Genomic DNA, 16,717 nt, shown 5'->3' on the forward strand with positions numbered 1-16,717 from the left:
GACATTCATTACAGTGACACCTGCAACCACTGGATTCTCTATTCACTAGCTCCATTTATTCATGACTTTGAGTGATGCAGCTTCTGAATGATTGGTGACTTCTGCTTACCTATGCAATACCAGGAAATCACTCTTGTAATCCAAAAGTAGACTTGAATTTAAATGTCATAGTTAGAAACCTGCTCTATAAGGGTAATCTGAGGACCTCTTACTTTGCTATGGTTGTTACTCTTAAGTATTTATGTAAGCAGTATTTAACAGTGTACTTGCTGCAGGGAAACAAATGTAAAGAAAGATATACATTGCTGCTTAGTGAATTTATACTTTGAAAAGATGTGTACGCATTTCCAAATATACATCTATTTATGTCTGTATATGCATTTCTGTGCTCTCTCTCTCTCTTACTTAGAAGGCAAGGAAACCCCCAGGAGAAAATGGAAAGAATGGCCTGGAAAAGAATAATTATTAGATTTCTGTTTAAGGTTGTGTTTTGTGCATGTAGGGGGATGTGTTTCTAAACAGGTGTTCTTACAAAATTCAGAACCCATTCAAAGGCACTTGTGAGACTCTTAGAGTATGTTGATTTTAAAAAAATACAACAAACTAAATTTCACTTGGAAAAATTTTTTAATTTATCTTGGAGCAGATAGGTGGTAATAGTTCTAATATCTTGGAAAAGCTATGTATAGATTTCTGAATTTGAGCAGTTTCCATTTGGTCATTTCTACTGCCTGATACAATGTTAGGATGAGCCTATTTTTAACAACATAGGAAGTCATTTGTCCAACATAATTGTATGGCATATCCACTGTGTACCAAGCACCGGTCTAGGTGCCTGAGATATAATAGTACACAAAAGAGAAAAGGTTTCCATTCTCTTAGAGTTCACAGTCTAATTGGAATGACATATTTACCTGTGTGAAAGTGTTTAATTAGAACTACTATAAAGGGTAAGGACTATGGAGGTCTTATGATGTGGAGCAAGTAATAATGATAATGTCTTTTCTTCTTTTGGAACCCATCTCCCAAAAGACCTGAAAATGGCATCTACGCTTTTAAACTTATCTATCTAGAATTTCTCCTGTTGACCATCTTGACATATAGGAAGTGGAAAAATCTGATTTTCTTTTGCTTCTGGAGACTATAGAGTACTCTGGTGGGCTGCCTGTCTTCTTCTTGTTAGTTTCAGACATCCGTTTCTCTGAGGACCCAGTGTTCAACTGATCTCCAGAGAGGGAGGCAGAAGTGGGGGCAGGGTGTGTAGAGTCTTCAAGAAAGCAACAGCTATTTCATAATGTGGAGCAAAGTCAAACTACTTTCTTTGTTCACGTCCCCCAACTGCCCTCTCACTGGACTTTTGTTCAAATCTTAGTTATGTGGATAACATAGGTAGCAATGGATATTTTTAATGGATTAAATATCAATTTGAAATCAAGTAGCTGAAAATTCAAATTACTGCCATCACTACCTTGAGGCACATTTCAGCTCAGGGAGAGCCCAGAGAAAGGGCGGAAGGTTGCTGTTGATCTAGATACTGCTGCCTCCTCGGTTTGATTAGCTCTTCTTCATACTCACTGTCACTTTCTCCTCCTCTCTTCCTCTTGTTTGTTTAAGGATATTCTGCTACTGTCCACTCCTAAACTTTCCTCCCAATGACAAAAATCCCCACCTCTTAATTTCTTTTTCTCACTTTTTAAAATTTAACTGATTTATTTGGTGAAATCGAGTAAAGAAAAATTTACATCAAGAAATTGAACACAGAAATGTTGTAACAAGGAAGACTTCCTAACATTTAGCTCCCTTCTATAAGTGAATGAGGTCCCACAAGGAATTGTAAGAGGCCCATCTCCTGAAATTTTAAAACTCAACTGGACGCGGTCCTCCATGATGGGTTGCTGGGAATTCCCCAACTTAAGCGAAACAGGAATGAAGAGAAAGATCATTTCAAAAGAAAGAAAAACTTTTTTCTTCCTCCTTATCTCTAATTTTTCTCTGTGCTGAGTTTTTAATTCCTGCTGAAATCGGCTATATCTATAGTCTGCAAGATCCATTGGTCTTCTGTGGCAAAAGTGAGCAGGAACTTGAACAAACGAGGAGGAGGGGGTACTGGGGAGGCCCTTAAAAGAAAAGCAAAACAGAAAAACAGCTTGGTCCCATGAGTAAAGTCAGAATTCTGGGTGGCGTAATCTGTGGTCTTATTTCTTGGGCTGCCCCTTATTCCGTGAGCAAAAGGAAAATTGTCTGAAAATAGAACAGTAGGTCTCGCTAATATTTTGTGAAATTACCTGTTTACCCATCGTATTCTAAAGTATCTCGGTATCATTTCTGTTGGCCAAAAGGCAAAGCTTCTATCTCCATAAAAACTTTTTTCCCCATTACAATGTCAAGGCAGTTTTTCAAAGGTTTCTTGGCTGTGTGTTTGCTTATACACCAGCCTTGTAAAGTATTACAAAACACTTGCCTAACGTAAGAAAATGTGAAATATAAGCATTGCTACATTGGGGTAGGACTGTAAGACCAAAGGAAAGGCATTAAGACCTCCTTTGCTGACATCATCAGAAAGATAAACCTCCCTGAAATTTCAACAATACCTGTTCTTTTATGAACCAAATATGCTATGTACCTAATACTTGCAGTTTATGAAGCATATTCACAAATATCTCCTCCTTTAATATCTTCAATTTAGTAAAATGCAGTTAGTAATACTCATGAGGAAACGAGTTCAGAATGGATAAATAAGTAGGCTCCTTTGCACAAAGCTGGTAAGTGTCAGACTAAGACAAAACTCGATTTGTCGATTCCAGAGCCCCACGTTCTTCGTTGGCTACCCTGCTCTTCTTAAGCTGCTTTCAGGGCTTCAGCCTCTACATCTGGATGATGAATTTAACATGGTAAATACCCACCCCCTGAGTACTTGTACCTTGTCTGCCTCTGTATGTGCCAGCCAAATAACCACAGAGATAACATATATTGCTGTTCTCTACTTTTAAGCAATTTTTCATTCACAGGGAAGTCCTCAGGCAAATTCTCTTGGACTTTATGCCTCTGGGTTTAAGGAATGAGCCCTTCACTTGATCATCAAGGACCTTATCCATTCTGCTTACTCACTTTGCAGGGGCCTCTCACTCCAGTTTTCTTTTATTCTGAGGAAGATTAGCCCTGAGCTAACATCTGTCACCAATCCTTCTCTTTTTGCTGAGGAAGACTGGCCCTGAGTTAACATCCATGTCCATCTTCCTCTACTTTATATGTGGGATGCCTGCCACAGCATGGATTGACAAGCTGTGCCATGTCTGTACCAGGGATCTGAACAGGTCAACCCCAGGCTGCCAAAGTGGAACATGTGAGCTTAGCTGCTGTGCCTCTGGGTGGCCCCTGACCCCAGCTTTTATTAGTGTAATCTACCTCTTCTCTCCCAGACCAGGGCACCTAAGGATATGTATGTGCTCTGAGAAAGCAGAATATGGGAATATAAACAATTCCTTATTTGTTAGGTGAAAAAAGATGGGCAAATAAGATGATATCAAAGCCAGGGAATCATCACAGACCTCAACAATAAGATCAATAAGGAATGATAGTAGAACAGATACAGATTAGTGAACAGGGAATTAATGCTGTGAGTTAGGTGAGTAGCAGCACAGGAGAAAACAGGTGCTTCTAGAAAGATCTTAAGTCCTTCTCTCAGTAGCCTTCAAGGCCGAGTCTCCTTTTGCTCCTTATGCCTCTGTCACTGAGCTTATTCTCTCTTTGTCACCTTTCAAGTCTGTCTTCATCGGTAGGATCTGTGTCTCTGGTTTACTTTGTGATATCTCTTCAGCTCCTTACTGGTGTCTGTCTCATCAGGCTCACTTCCTGAGTTTCAGGTCCTGGTTAACAATGTTCAACTTAGATGGAAAAATTCCAAAAAATGGCTTTTGTTTTTCCATTGTTTTTAAGGTGTTCTTTAAGATGTTCTTAAAAACAGATCTCAGAAACAGATCTCATGACTTTTTGGGAAAATTGCTGCCATTCTATTAAACTACAAACAAAAAAACCATGGCTCTCCAGCCACAACCAATAGACGCAGATCCCAGATGAAATCAGAGGGCAGGACAGAGCAAGCCAGCAGGAAAGTTCTTTATATACTCCAGAATGAGCTAGATAAAGTGTTCGGGACTGATTTAATCATCCCGTTCTAGTTGTAAAAGTAATAATAGAGTAATCCATCTTAATCATAACAATACATAATTTTATTATTTATTCTTTCCTGTGACTAGTAGTGTAGTATGAACATAGCACACTTGCTCAGTTATATCTTATATCAACCCCATCAAGCACGTACTGATGTCTTCATTTTTTCACATGATAAATCTGATTCTTAGATGACTTAAGCATCTTTTTGAAAATACCTTCTATACACAAAGTCTGATTCCTAAGCCCTATCCATGGCTGCCAGGCAGGTGTGAGTGCCTAGCTGACTTTCATAGTTGGTGGTGTTTTGTGAGTGATATGTGTCTGATTTCCTCTCATTTTTACCACCAAGATGAGCAAGATCTAGGAATAAAATTAAGTGGATGGAACTCATAGTCAAGATGAGGAGTTGCAAATAAAAAAATGAGGCAAGCTGCTCAATAGAGTCAACAGCTCATAGGGATGAGGCAGAGAGAAAAAGTCTGAACACAAAGTCAGTGGGATGGAAATTGGCCTGACCAGGCAGAGCCAAAGTCAAAGCAAGAGTGAGTGGCAAAGCTGGAAGAAATCCACAAATTTGATTGACCATATTAGAGTATCCTTGCATTGGGAGCATGACATTAGATCTTTAGAACACGACATAAAATAGGGGCAAGACTGATGTTTTCCCAATTGGAGAGTGGGTTACTGGTGTATTTTTATTGGTACAGGTGTATTTATATAAACACGTGAATTTAGAAAAAAATTTAATTGCATAAATAGAACATCAAACTCATGACTTCCTAGATAAAACACTGCTAGGTTACAAATCAGAGATATTTCAAGTCATATTGAGGTGGTAAATGGATGTGCCAATGATTAGGAAAGCAGTCCTAGAATACCGTCTGATGTCTGGAAAATGCGTGATTATACAATATGATTGAAGCATTTCTCTTCATGATATACTCGTCAGGGTACTAGATGGAAACAAAAGAGAAAAAAAAGTAAACTTTTTGGCTTAATGTCCCAATGTATATATTCATGAAGCTGGAAATGCATTTTGCTTTAGAAAAAATATTCCAGTTGACATTAAAAATATATTCTAATTCAAGAGAACCTGATGACGATGTGAATTCATAGACAGAGAAATCTGTGACAGAAGATATACTATCAGGGCACACCCTGGAGTAAAGGCCTCTTTCTCCATCATCTAATGTTCAGTACAGAGACGATAACTTCTTGAGAGCAAGTGGGAGGTGGCCACTAAATTGTTCTCTTGGTTCAGATTCCCAACTTGCTATTTGACTTTCTGAATCATTTGTCAGTTGGAGTCCAGGGGAGATCTTATCCTTCCTTATGCCCCCATCGGGTGGAATATGCAAGTATACCAAGAGGAAAGAGGAGTCCAATTTGTTACCTTGAAACAATGGACAAACGTCATTTTCACAAGGCCTTAATTGATCCTTGATGTGACAGAATAGTCATCTGACTTTTGAGTGGTCCTCCCTTACCTGCTCTCAGCCTTTGGAGTTTGAATAGATAGAGTGTTGACCGTATTCACAGGATAGGTCTTGGATAGCCAGTTGTTCTTGCTGGATACACGCTAAAATCACTTGGAAAGCTTCAGGCACTAAAAAGAGAAAAAACTTACATTTAATCTATTTCTGTTCTAATCATGATTATTTTCTTCCTTCTGCTTTCTCTGACCTTAATTTTCTCTTTCTAGTTTAAGGTGGAAGGTTAAGTTATCTCAAATATTATGTTTTTTTTTTAATATAGGCATTTATAACTATCAGATTCCCTCTAACCACTGATGTCACAGCATCTAATACATTTTGGTATGTTGTGTGTTCCTTTTTATTCATCTTGAAATATTTTTCTAGTTTCCCTTTGAGTTCTTCTTTGACCCATTGGTTATGTAGGAGTGTGGTGTTGTTTAATTTTCAGATTTGTGGCTATTCCAAATTCTTACATTATTGATTTCTAACTTCATTGTCATCAGAGAACATTTATGATTTCAGTATTTTTTTTTTTTTGAGGAAGACTAGCCCTGAGCTAGCATCTGCTGCCAATCCTCCTCTTTTTGCTGAGGAAGACTGGCCGTGAGCTAACATCCATGCCCATCTTCCTCTACTTTATATGTGGGCCACCTACCACAGCATGGCTTGCCAAGCAGTGCCGTGTTCACACCTGGGATCTGAACCGGTGAACCCTGGGCCACCAAAGTGGAACATGCAAACTTAACCGCTGCGCCACTGGGCTGGCCTCTATGATTTCAGTATTTTTAAACTTATTGAGGTTTGTTTTATGGCTAGCATAGTGTCTATTCTGGATAGTTTCATGTGCCATTGAGAAGAATTATTCTGCTGCCATTAGGTGAATTTTTCTATAAATATCTGTTAGGTCTTGTTGGCTTATAGCGTTGTTCAAATCTTCTATTTCCTTGTTGATCTTCTGACCAATATTTTATCAGTTGTTGAAAGCAGATATAGATTTCTCAAACTATTATTGCTAAACCTCACATTTCTCACAACTCAGTTTTTGTTTCATATATTTTAAGGCTCTGTTAGGTGTATATCCGTTTATAATTTCTGTCTTACTTACTGATAGATTGACTCTTTTTTCATCATTATAAAATGTGTTCCTTGTCTCTAGACACTTGTTTTTCTTAAGATGTACTTCAACTGACATGAATATAGCTACATTAGCTGTCTTAAAGTTATCATTTACATTTTATATATAAATTTTGTTTTCCATCCGTCAGTGTTAATGCGTTTTTGTCTTTGAGTCTAAAGTGTGTCTTTTTTATACAGCATGTTGTTGGAATTGTTTTAAAAAATCATATCTGATGATCCCTGCCCTTTGATTGGATTGTTCAACCCATTCAAATGTAATGTTATTGATATGGTTGGAGTTATTTCTGTCTTTCTGCTTTTTGCTTTTTTTGCGTCTATCATTTTTTCCTCATTCCTCGTTATTGTCTTGTTTATATTAAATACAAATTTTCTAGAGTGCCATTTTAAGTCCCTTTTTTTCTTTACTGTATTTATTCATTTTTTAATTAATGTTTGTCCTAGAAATTGCTATTAGCTTCTTTACTTAAAACAATCTAGTTTGGAATACTACCAATTTAATTTTGATTGTATACAAAAACCTTTCTCTAACATAACTTTATTCTCTCCTTCTTTTTTGAGTTATTATAGTCACACAAATTACATCTTAATAAATTATAACTAGGAGCCATCCCAGTGCTGCAGCAGTTAAGTTTTCACATTCGTCTTTGGCGGCCTGGGGTTTGCTGGTTCAGATCCCAGGTGCAGACATGGCACCGCTTGACAAGCCATGCTGTGGCAGGTGTCCCACATATAAAGTAGAGGAAGATGGGCACGGATGTTAGCTCAGGGCCAGTCTTCCTCAGATAAAAACAGGAGGACTGGTGCCAGATGTTAGCTCAGGGCTAATCTTCCTCAAAAAGAAACAAAGAGAGAAAAGTAAATAAATAAATAACTATATCAGCATAGTATTAGAATTTTTTTTATATTCAGCTATCTTTTAAATAACATAGAAGAAACAAACAAATACATTCATAACTTTTCTTGTATTTATTTATATACTTATTTACCAGTGGTCTTTATTTTTTCGTGTGGATTTGAGTGGTTACTAGCATTCGTTTATTTCAGTCTAGAGGATTTTCTTTTAATATTTCTTATAGATCAAGTCTGCTAGCACCATACTGTCTGTTTTTGTTTATCTGGGAATGTTTCAATTTCTCACTCATTTTTTAAAGATGGTTATTGAGATGTAAAATTTTAAGTTTACAGTAATTTTCTTTCTGCCCTTTGAATATGTCGTGGTTTCTCGTAAACCAGCTGTTAATCTCATTGAGAATCCCTTGTACGTAATGAGTTGTGTTTTTCTTGCTGCTTTCAAGATTTTTGTCTTTTTCTCCTGACACTTTGATTATGATGTCTCTAGGTGTAGATACCTCTGAATTTATCCTTTTCGAAGTTTGTCAAGCTTCTTGGTTTGAGAGATTAACATTTTTCCTCAAATTTGGAAAGTTTTCAGCAATTCTTCAAATATTCTCCCCTTTTTTCTCTTCCTCTAATACTCCCATCATGCAAGTGTTGGGATGTTTGATGCCCTACAGTCTAAGTCTGTTCACTTTTCTTCATTCTTTTCTATGTCTCAGATTGGATAATCTCTATTGATCTATCTTCAAGTTTGCTATTTTTTAAATCTGCCATCTCAAATTTGCCCTATTATGTTTAAAAATCTTAGCTGTACTTTTAAATTCAGAATCTTTTTGGTTCTTTTAAATTGTATCCATCACTTTATTGATCTTCTCTATTTAGTAAAGACATCATTCTCATGCTTTCCTTTAGTTCTTTAGACATGTCTTTCTTTAGTTCTTTGGACAGCTGAGTTAAAGTTTTTTTCTAGTAAGTCTAACGTAAGAACATCCTCAGGGATAGTTTCTGTTGACTTATTTTATTCCTGTGGAGAATAGAGAATGTTATTCTATGTTTCTCATTTCTTTATATGTCTTGTAATTTTTTTGTTGAAAATGCAACTCAGTCATTTTTCTTGGATAAAGGCTCCTCGGATTGTTGAAAGGTTATGGTTAATCTAAAGAGATTTAGAAAAGTTTATAATTTTTCCAGTGTTGTTGCTGATTTTATGGAGGAGAAAAGTTTTTCATGTTTTCACTTTCCCATTCGGGAAGTGCTTCTCTACCTCCCTCTAATTATTTTCAAGTACAGTGTTCTAGTAGTTTGAGGCCCAGAGATATGTGAAGTTTTCCTCTGTTTTTATGTTATTTTTTAAAAATTCCCCCCAAAGCTTGTTGTATTAATTCTTTCTTGCCATCAAGAAATATTCTATTCATGTAGTTGGAAGCACTGGATTACCATTGATCTATCGATATGAACGAAGTTACGTTTAGGGAAAGTTTCTTTGACGTCTTGTTTCAACATGTTTTAATTTGGCATGCAGTGCCAAAAATATATGAATAGCCAGTTTTAAGGATGGAGATTATGTTACCCTTCAGATTAATTTCCATATCTGTTGTGGAATTATTCCTCTGAAAGACAGTGTGTTGATGAAGTATTGTTCCACTATTAGCACTTTGTTTTCTGTAAAATTGAGTTGTCACATGTAATGCCCAAGAGACACATCCTTGAGATGATCCTTCCATGTGGGGTTTTTACCTTTACTTTTAACAATGTCTGGGTGAATTCAATTGTCTGAGGCTTTAGCTCATACTTTTATGTCCCAGAGTTCATATGGTTATTCTGACTTCGAGTTCTCTGTGACATCTGTGGGGACAAAAGAGTTGCCCCAATGACTTGAAACAGTCTCTCCCATTGGCCTCTCAAAGTAATCCAGGCCACTCTTAAACTTGGAAGAATGGAATAAGGAATGCCAGATAATTATTTCTAGGAACTCCAGTCCTAAAATACACTATTAGTGCTACATACTTGTAGAACTTGACAATATCAGCATAATATCAATTGCAAAATACCATTTAATCCTCAGCTATAGAGGATTAATTCACAAATGGAAAACATTTGTTTATTTTCAAAAGTCAATATTCTAGTGATTATATAACTATAGCTAGTATAACCAAGATAATTTGAAATAATGAATAACAATTCTATCCACACTTTTTAAAAACATCTTACTGTAAAGAATAAATGGACTAGCTGATATGGATATTGAGATATAATAATAATGGTATATTTTTTGAAAAGGAAAATAACGTATCTGGAGAAAATCTTTTCCATTTGACATTTTAGAGTAAGATTTGATCCTTAGATGAGGCATTTGAAGGCAGGGTGGCTAGGAAGAAACAAATTTTATCAACGCAGGATGGTTATTGCATTTGGAATTACTGAAGTAGTCTGAATAATTCCAGTGTGTCCTTAACTCATCAAATAACAATGTTTAGACTAGAATATCAAGATAGAAGGAAATATCCATCTGTTTGAAGGAAAAATTAGAGAAGTTATTTGATTCAAATTTGTTAAGCAAAATCATGAAATTTAGGATCTAGAAGAGATTTGAGGGATGATTTAGCACTGAGCTTCCCAACATTCTAGACATGAAGCAGCAAGCTAGGAGACTTTATATCTCTCAGCCTCAAGGAGGATGTGTGTGCTTTTAGACATTTTGTATATAAGAATTATTTGATATTAAACAAATACTTATGTATTACAATATCCCACAAGAAATTTGCCTGATTTGGATAAGTAAAAGTTAATATGTCAGAAGAACTCTACTGACTGCCATACTTAACTTAAGTCTGTGCCAGCAGCCTGCAGACATTTGCCATGGTTCTTCCCTGCCATCAGATATACGCCAAGGAGTGATGTTTGAGAATCACTGAGTGAGCTGCTTGCCTCCTCGTGCTTTTGAGGTTAGGAAAGTGGAACCCTATTCAAACCCAAGAAAACTTGAGCCATGTAGATGGGAATGACAGAGCCAGAGAAAGATTCTACCTTCTGCAACTCCAGGGTCCTTCTGATCCACACTGGGGTTGAAGATCAACACTGGAGTTACTGGGTAGAACTCAGAGAGAGGAGTCTGCCTGACCCCATCTGCTCTAACCTGACCCTTCGGATAGAAATAGATTCTTGGGATGCTCTTTACTGGGAGAAATTGGTCTCTGAGTTAATGATGGTCTTCCTCTTAATGGTATACATTCACTGATTTTTATTCAACAAATATTTATCGATGCCCTACTATGTGCCAAGTTCTATTCTAGGGTACAGAACTTATTTACACAAGTAAATGATCCTTCCATCTCTCCTCTCAGGGAGCTTATACTCACCAAAGAAAATAGTTGTCTTTTTCTAGTTCTATGTCTATTCCTACAAAATATATCTTTAACAAATGACAAAAATAAAACTCTGGAAATGAGTCATTTTTGTAAATATTTGGTGATTGATATTGTGACAATCCTCAGTCAATCCTTGGAAGACCAGTGCTAAGACTGGATCCCTTATCTACATGTCCTGAGGATTTCATCTTTTTTCTTTTTGGCAGTGTGTACTCTCCTTTTTCTTCATCTGTGTGTTCGTGTGGAGCATGGTAGAAAAAAGTCTGTCCCAAGTCTCTGAGGCTTGCAAGGGTAGTAAGGCATGATGACCATAGGTGTCCTGGCTCTGGGGCTGCAGTAGCAGAGGCTTTTTCTCCCTGTGCTCCCCACCCCCAACCAACCCCCTTTTCTCTGATTTTCCTGATGCTTTATGTTCTCCTGCACCATTATGAAGGAGGCAGCTGGATGCTACCTTCACCTTTGTTGATGTATCTTATAACAGTAGAAGCAAGATCAGAAAGCAGGAGATCTTTTCTTTGATAGGTGTGGTGACTGAAGGCAAGCTGTGCGAGTGGAGCTCTGAGAGGAGAGTAGGGCTGAACCTTTTCAGGAAAGGGTGAAGAGTCTGGATTTCAGTTACGTAAAACACAAATTTATCCAGAGTAAACAATGTAAATATATTTTAAAAGTATATTTTGATTCAAAGCATTTTATTCATCTTTCTACACTCCACACCCTACATCCTACCAAAACCAAATATGGTCACTCTTTTCACTGTTCAACTTAGGATAAAAGAAGTTTTTCTATTCATCAGCTGAATTAAAGATTTTCAGAACATGTGTTCCTGTTGTTTTAATAAACAGCACATAGATGCCACAAAGATTTAATGAGAAGCCATGTGAATTTTCATGTAGATTTGATTATTCTGGTTGGGAGATTATAATAAATTCTAACATTTGTATTGCATGTTAGAATTATCACAAAACTTTCATAGGTATCATTTTAAGAACTTATAACAGTTATATGAAATGGAGGGCACAAGCACCACTATACTCACCATAATCACTATACTCCTTTTACTCTGATAGAAATATAATATTGAGTATCTACTATGTGTTATCACTGTGCTGTATATTGCACATATACATATTGCATGTATAGATTTGAGCAACACAATTCTTGTATGTAAGAAACTTGCATCTAGTAGGACATTCAGACATGTGGACTAATAATTAAATTAAAATGTGATATATAGATTCCACTGACACTATACCATTTTACATGCAGGGTACTAATGAATGTTAGAAGTTGCCATTATTATTTAGGATGTTATGTTTGTAGTCATCTCTAATAGGGGAAGTCAAGAGACAGTGTATACTTTTGAGGTAATGCTTGAGTTGAAATGTAAAGGAAAAAGATAAATTTACTCAGAAAACATTGTCAAGAAGGAGGAGGAAATTCTTAGGAAAAGGGACCGTTTGTACAAAAGTATGTCAGCACTCAGTAGTTTGTAATATTGTGTTTTCATATAACTTCATGGGAGGGTGACACATCTTTTCCAAGGTCATGCAACTATTGCACAGTAGACCTTGGGTTCAAGTTTATTACAATTTCCACAGCATTCCTTTTCTCCACTTGCAAATCTCTGGGCTCTGCCTATTGATGAGGATTTTAGGCTGGTTACTTTTAAAACTACAGATGAGAAGCAGGCTCCGAGGACTGGAATTTTGCTTGCCCTTCTGAGAGACGTTTGCGTTTGTGAAGGAAGAGGCGGTGACCTTGTAGGGACCCGAAATTGGCCACCCCAGGATATGTCTCTTTGGCATCAGGATTGTTTTGGGCTGATTGCTTTCGATAAACTGGGACAGGGAAGGAGGCTCTGGGGAATGGAACTTGCCCTTGTTGGGACACATTTACATTTGTAAGGTAAATCTCTATCTGTAAAAGGTGCCTCCCTCTCTGTACCAGGAAGAAGAAGAGAGATGACCTTATCCCTAGAAATTCTTAATGGGGGAGGCAAGAACCTCTGTTGGTTGCTGTCTGGCAATCTCATGTAACTGGTTTAGGGTGGTGGCGTCTAACCTTTCTAACCTTTACTTAATCCGATTTGATTCTTGTCTAAAAGTCATGGGATCACCCAACGCGACTGATACCATTTTAACTTTTTTTCATGTTCTTTCCTTTGTCTTGTAAAGAGATGATTCACATACCCATGCCTTATAAAATTAGCCCTAACCCTCAACTCGGGGCAGCAGCAGGAGCTCTGACTGCCCGTGGGTCCTGTCCCCACGCACCAGCTCTGCCTGCCCATGGGTCCTGTCCCCATGCCAGCGGGGGCAACATCAGCAGCTCTGCCTGCCCATGGGCCCTGTCCCCATGCCAGCAGGGGCAGCAGAAGCAGCAGCAGCAGAAACTCTGACTGCCCATGGGTCCTGTCCCCATGCTATTCTACTCTCTAAATAAAAGAGCACTACTGCCAGATCTTAAGAGTCTAAGAAATCTTTCTTTCGACTCCTTGGCTCACCGACCCCGCATCACCTATCACACTGCTTTGAATTTCTTTAATAGAGTGGCACCAAACCAACTGCTCTCCCTCAAATGTGAGCTCAGAACAAATCATCTGGGATATTCTTAATTCCAAGTCACACTTTTTGGAGGCAGAAGTATCTCTCCAATAGCAAATTGCAACAGCTGTAATCATGGAATTCATATCACAAGAATAATCAAATGTAATTGAAGCAGAAGTACACCAATTTACCATGGGTTTCAAGTATTGTGTTGGGCATTTAAGCTTAATGAACTTCATGATTCCCTGTAAGCTGTAAGAGACTGTCCTCTAAAGTCTGGTTTTGTTTGGCAATTTCTCTCTCTGCTCCTCTCTCTCATTTGAAAGGAGAACCAGCCAATTTGCTCTGATCATATGCATACTAAGCCAGGGCTAAAATAAAGAAGGATGGTCAATTTACAATTATCACTGTTGGGACCAGATTCCTTTGGTGTAAATGTATGAGTGAGTTGCCTTTGAGCAATAATTAGCTCATCAGCTCAGACCTTTTATCATATTTCCGAGTCTGGTGAGAGTATACAGTCTCTTGTTTAGAGTCAGTGGTCTTATTTTGGATGATCTTGGAAGTGGAAGCTAAAAACTTGTTTTGAAACTGTATCTGAATATTAAGGACATTTTTATTACGTATATTGTGGATTTATTTAAGATGGTTTTGGAGTGGGAGGGCTGATTGGGTTTGAGTTGGTATAGCTGAGCTCTCACAGGTCTTCTCTTGGCACTGTTACTGAAACCAAAATGGATTCACCTTCTGGTGAGTTAAATCAGACTCTCCACCAGAAGTAAGTTGTCTCACAAAGTAAAGCATACTTGCAGCAAATAGGAGCCCATGTAGATTCATTTCCAAAGTCATCCCCAAACAAAGAGAAACAGGGACCTTTTATTTGGGATGGGGAATGAATATTCAAAAGGGAGAGGGAGATATTCCCTTGTGCAGGTTCAGTTGGAAAACATGCTTCCACACACACAGCAGGTTATGGTAATAAGGCCTAAGCTCCTCCTGGAGAGATCTTAGCATTAAAAACAAGGCAAAGGTCATAGGCGTAGCTCTTGTGGTGAGGCTTGGTCTGGTTCAAGGTGGTAGGTGATTGCACCTCCTTAACATAACAAAAGGGAAAAAAACACTTTGGATAAACCCTTAAAGCCTTCCAAACCGACCCTTGAGTTCCTTCAGGCAACCAGTAGATGACAGCACCATTGGTGCAGACAAGTTTTGCCTCTCTCCTATTCTAAATAGGCACAGCTAACAAGACTGATTGCGTTTTTACTTACCCCTCTCTCCCACTCTCTTTCTCTCTCCTCTCTTTCCTTCAGTTTAGCCAGTGGCTCTCTATATAAAGAGACCTCTTTGTAGTATATTGTAGAAAAGCAAAGAAACTTACAAAGAGGTGATTGATTTTAAGTGTATTCACTTCAGATTGGATTTTAGAACTTGAAATATAAACCTTACACTGACAGTTTTGCCGCATGGAATTGAATAGCCATGAAACAATGAAAATGGACAGTATATGCGCATATATGTCAGTGTGGTGATGGCAAAAGGCAGTTACCTGAAGAGCAATAGTCAGATAAATTTAAAAGATCTGGTTCAATCCTCCTTACGTAGCGGTGGACTGTCACTTGGCATCGCTGAAACCAGATCTCCATTGACCCTTTCTGCAGAGATGAGCCCCTAGAGAGAAAGAAAGAGGGAGAAAGGGAAGAGGAGGGAGAGGGGAGAGGAGAGCAGAGGCGAGGGAAGAATTGGGGGGAGGGGGTAGTGCGGGGAGAAGAAAGAGAGGGAAAAGAGAAAGGGAAAAGAGACAGAGAGGCATCTATGGCTTCTGAAGTGTTCCAGATCCTGGTCCAAGTTCCTCCTAAGGCCAGCTTTGTGACTTGTCTTTGGGTTCCAGAAGTATCCTTTTGTCCTTCCATTACATTCTCCTCCCTTAAGATATTTTCAGTGACACATGTTTCGGTCGAAGGAGATCTGATAAAAGACACTAAAATTCATGGCCCTATGTTTCAAACCAGCCTTGAAAGAGAAATTCAGAGAGAGGAAAAAAGAAGTCTATACAGCCCACTTTGAAGGAGAAATGGCACTTGAGTGGGGCCTTCGGTCTGAGGAATGTTCACACAGCCAGAGGAGGAAAGTCAGCATTGCAGGTAGTGAGGGCAGCATGATCTGAAGCAAAGAGACTATACGGCCGGTCTGGTTTATACAGAAGGTTTATGCTATGGACTGAACGTTTGCGTCCCCCCCAAATTCATATGTTTAAGCTCCAATCTCCAATGTGATGGTATTTAGAGGTGGGACCTTTGGGAGGTAATTAGGTCCTGAGAGTGGAGCCTTCAAGAATGGGATTAATGCACTTATAAGACTAGACATGAGGGAGATAGTCTTTCAGCTATGAAAGGATACAGCAAGAAGGCAGCCTACTGCAAACCGAAAGAGCGTCCTTACCAGACATAAAATCTGCTGGTTCCTTGATCTTGGTCTTCCTAGATTCCATAACTGTGAGAAATAAATGATTGTTGTTTAAGCCACCCAGTCTATAGCATTTTTGTTATAACAGCCCTAAGTGACTGACTGACTTTGTGCTACAAATGTGAATACTCATGTATCTAGAACACGAGAAATGTTCGTATTGTTATAGATCATGCTTGTTGCCATTTGTCATGTAGACCTCAAAGGTCAGATTGCAACAACGATAGCCTAATTTCCTATTAACAATTAGATGCCCATGCATTTAATCTGATCTCTTATGCAAAATATTGTAACAAAAATGAGAGTCTGGTATGGAAAAAAGCATATAAACATTGAGGAGACCTATTTTGGTGCTTAAAACCCAGATCCATGATATATGAGTTATGTCATTTAACTTACCTACACTTATATTTTCAGCTATAAACTAGAGAAAATAAAGCATACTACATCAATGTGAAAATTAAGTGAAACTCTAAATTCAAAGTCCCCAGAATAGTTCCTCAAAGCCTTTAAGTGAAAGAGATTTTCTTCCTCACTTTGACATTGTGCATCTACATTGCTGTCAATCAGAGTTGAAATACATCACTGATCATCATCATAGGAAAAGTAAAAATACTTATACACCTTATAATAAAGTGATTGTTGCTATTGAACAATGATCAGCATAATGCTTATGATGCATTTTTAAGATTTTATATGTATTCTATTATTTAATCCT

The 16,717-nt window shown here is 38.0% G+C and overlaps 1 long non-coding RNA gene across 1 annotated transcript in view; it reads right to left on the reverse strand.

The window, feature by feature from the left end:
* Positions 1–623: 623 nt before the first annotated feature.
* LOC138923218 (uncharacterized) overlaps positions 624–16,717 on the reverse strand; it is a 32,858-nt gene continuing 16,764 nt past the window's right edge. The window contains exons 3-5 of the long non-coding RNA XR_011436536.1: positions 15,976–16,026; positions 5,661–5,779; positions 624–5,126 (exon numbers count right to left, since the gene is read on the reverse strand). This is a non-coding gene — a long non-coding RNA (uncharacterized lncRNA). The remainder of the gene's footprint in view (positions 5,127–5,660; positions 5,780–15,975; positions 16,027–16,717) is intronic.

Source organism: Equus caballus, chromosome 1, assembly GCF_041296265.1.
Source record: "Equus caballus isolate H_3958 breed thoroughbred chromosome 1, TB-T2T, whole genome shotgun sequence".
NCBI classification, from domain to species: Eukaryota; Metazoa; Chordata; class Mammalia; order Perissodactyla; family Equidae; genus Equus; species Equus caballus.